Here is a 3,049-nt window from a genome sequence, read left to right on the forward strand (position 1 = left end):
TTTCTCACTCGGGATGCAAAACTTCACTAATGCCTGACAGAAAGTCAGTGTGTTATGATGGACACAATATCGGCGCACTGTTTTCATTACAATTTTCATCATATACCATAAACCATGTAACATTATGTTATGGTAGTAAAAAAAATATATATATTAAATGCAGGGTAGGCCCTACTTTATATTTAGATTCTGCTGCCAAAATTAAACAAATGAACATCACCTTTTGGTGTGGTAAAATATTAGAATTAGATATTGCCTCACTTTAAATACAATAGACATTGGATCGATCAAATAGACTTAATAAACATATTAATGATCTGATAGGCATACAGGAATTTCCCTGAGGGGAGGCCCACACAGGCTCTGACTTTGAAAACCTCTGATCTAGTATCTAGTATATTAAAGTTCAGTATGCCTGTGTTTTCCTACAATGTAAAAAGTACTAAAATATGTGAATATTAGCTTTGTATTAGGGTATTGTAAGACCAGACATGGACCTATGTATTACATGGTATTTACTGACTGGGGTGGATCTATAAAATATTTATGAAGCGGCAAGAGGGTGGCATGGAGGCTTTAAAGGGTGGCAGAAATATATTTTAATCACAAACAATCACATATATCAATGTTTACCTGGAAAACCAGTGAATAGAATATATCTAAAGATTAGGAACTGTTTTATGTCTAAATCTTCAGACATTTCTCCTAACATGTCTTTATTCCTTGAATTGACCTATCGCATATTCTATGTGGTCATAACAGGTCATGAAATTATATGTGTATTTTTTTATTTAATCTTAATTAATGTGTGGGATCGGTTGGCCAGGCACCCAACTATAGGGTGAGACAAATATTCCTTTTTCCTTATTCCATACACTCATGGAAATTGGACAAATATGCCGTGACTCTGCTATAGGAAAAATAAATCAGCTTGCACAGACACAACTGGGAGAAATCGCTGTAAGTGTCTTGCACTTTAGCACATTTTATGTAAGATGGGGGAGCCAAAATGAAACCCTAACCCTGGACAGGAGAAGGAAGAACATACCTGGAGCCACAACGGTGAGATTTCTCCTTATTTGGAAGTATTTAAAAAAAATAACCAGTGTTTCAGTTTTACAATAGAAAAAGGCTTTATTGGGTGCCTGGTTAGCTCAGTCGGTAGAGCTGGCGACCCATATACAGATTTGCTGCAGCGGCCCGGGTTCAAATCCGATCTTCAGCTGTCTCTATCCAATAAAGGCATGAAAAGGTCAAAAAAATAACTTTAAAAAAAAAAAGAAAAAGGCTTTATTGAAAAATGCTAGGGCCTACAGTGTTTTTAAATGTAAAGTGGCTAATGTTGATTTCCCTAACTTATAGCACCTGTAAGCTAACTAGCAGCCATGCTAAGTTTTACCATAAAGCATCCAGGCCCAATGGGGCAAACATTAACTTTTAGTTATTCAGCTGACAGCTTTGTAAACCACCAAAGAACTGTTGACCAGGAGTTTGAACAAACTTCATTTATTTTAAGATTTAAAATGACCGTGTTAATCTGAGGATTTGCCGTTAGTACACCACTTAAAGCTGTGAAACAGGGACATCATACTAACAACATATTTTCAGAGTTGTTTAACAATAAAAAATGGTGATCTGATTTCACTGCTTTTTCTTGATTCAGACTACATCAGACCAGGTCTAATTTAGATACAAAACACAGATCTGGCTCAGGTTAGCATGGAGACTTTAAATTAAGCTCCATTGTAAATATTATTATTTTTATTGTAATTTGACTGCTTTTTCCATCCAGATGTGATTAGACCAGCTCTAGATCTGTTATTATTTTGTTTTCCGATTGATAGTGTCAGTAGAAAAATAATCTGCAACAATTTTGATAATAAACTCATTTCATTTAATTTCAAACAGATATGCCAAACTCACTAGTTCACTTGTTTCAGCTTCTCAGTCGTGAAGATTCCATAGTAATTTATGTCTTTGGTTTAATATTTGACAATATAAAATGTCTGCAGTGTGGTGAATGCACAGGTGATATTAAATGATATTAAATATGTATTCACCAGGACCCCGGAACTGGTGTTATTGTAATTATATTATATTGTAATATTTTTATTAATTACACATGTGATTGTTGTTAAAGGTCCAGTATGTAACCATGGAGGAGGATCTATTGGTAGAATTGAATATAATATTTATAATATATAGGTATGTTTTCATTAGTGTATAATCACCTTTTTAACTACAGTGGGTCCTCTTCCACGGAGGCTGCCATGTTAACCCACCAGGTTTGGATATTTTTTTTCATGTGTTGGTCAGCCTAAACCAAAGTTAAAGGAGAGAGAATATTGGACTTGGATTGATCAGGTGACCATAAATACGACCCCAGATGAATACTAATGTTGCTCTGTGTCTGCTGGATGTGAAAGCAGCCACATATTGCTAACACATCAGCCCTAACTAAAGCTGGTGATACTGGTGTCTGTGTATCTGCCAGCTTGTTCTGATTTATTTTTTCCCCCTTGTGGCCAAAATTTTAGTGCAATTTTTAACAGCAGGGTTTTTGACTGACTGTGTCTGTACTTTAAATTGTTCTAGCCAAGCTGTGTTGCCAAGCATTGAGTTAAGGTGAATTGTGATTTCCAATATCTTGAGAGTCACATAGATGACAAGTTATAACTTAATTCATGACGTGTAGTAGTGGTAAAACACAACTTCATACCAGAGGTGCAGGACTAGTTGCCTGAAGAGTGAATGATGTGTCTGTCGGGCAATAAGATGAATTTCTGGTGTGTCTTTTAGTTTCCAAAGTTCACCATTCTGATTTCCAATCCAATCCAATCCAATCCACTGTATTTTAAAGCACGATTTGCAACAAAAAGCACAAGGTTCCAGAAGTGCTGCACAAAAAGATATACCGAATAAATAGATAACACAATAGAGAGATTTCCCACAGGTTGTTTTGATGTTAATGGAGTAGTATACTGTGTTGGCTAAGTAGCGTTGACTGAGACAATGCTGTAATGTTACATGAGGTGATGGTCGTGGATGA

General features: G+C 35.8%; 1 pseudogene; it reads right to left on the reverse strand.

The window, feature by feature from the left end:
- The window catches only part of LOC118331782, a 23,936-nt pseudogene that overhangs the window by 1,315 nt on the left and 19,572 nt on the right, over positions 1 to 3,049 (reverse strand).

Source organism: Morone saxatilis, unplaced genomic scaffold (genome assembly GCF_004916995.1).
Source record: "Morone saxatilis isolate NCDOM2014 unplaced genomic scaffold, NCSU_SB_2.0 Contig20, whole genome shotgun sequence".
In the NCBI taxonomy this organism is placed as follows: domain Eukaryota; kingdom Metazoa; phylum Chordata; class Actinopteri; family Moronidae; genus Morone; species Morone saxatilis.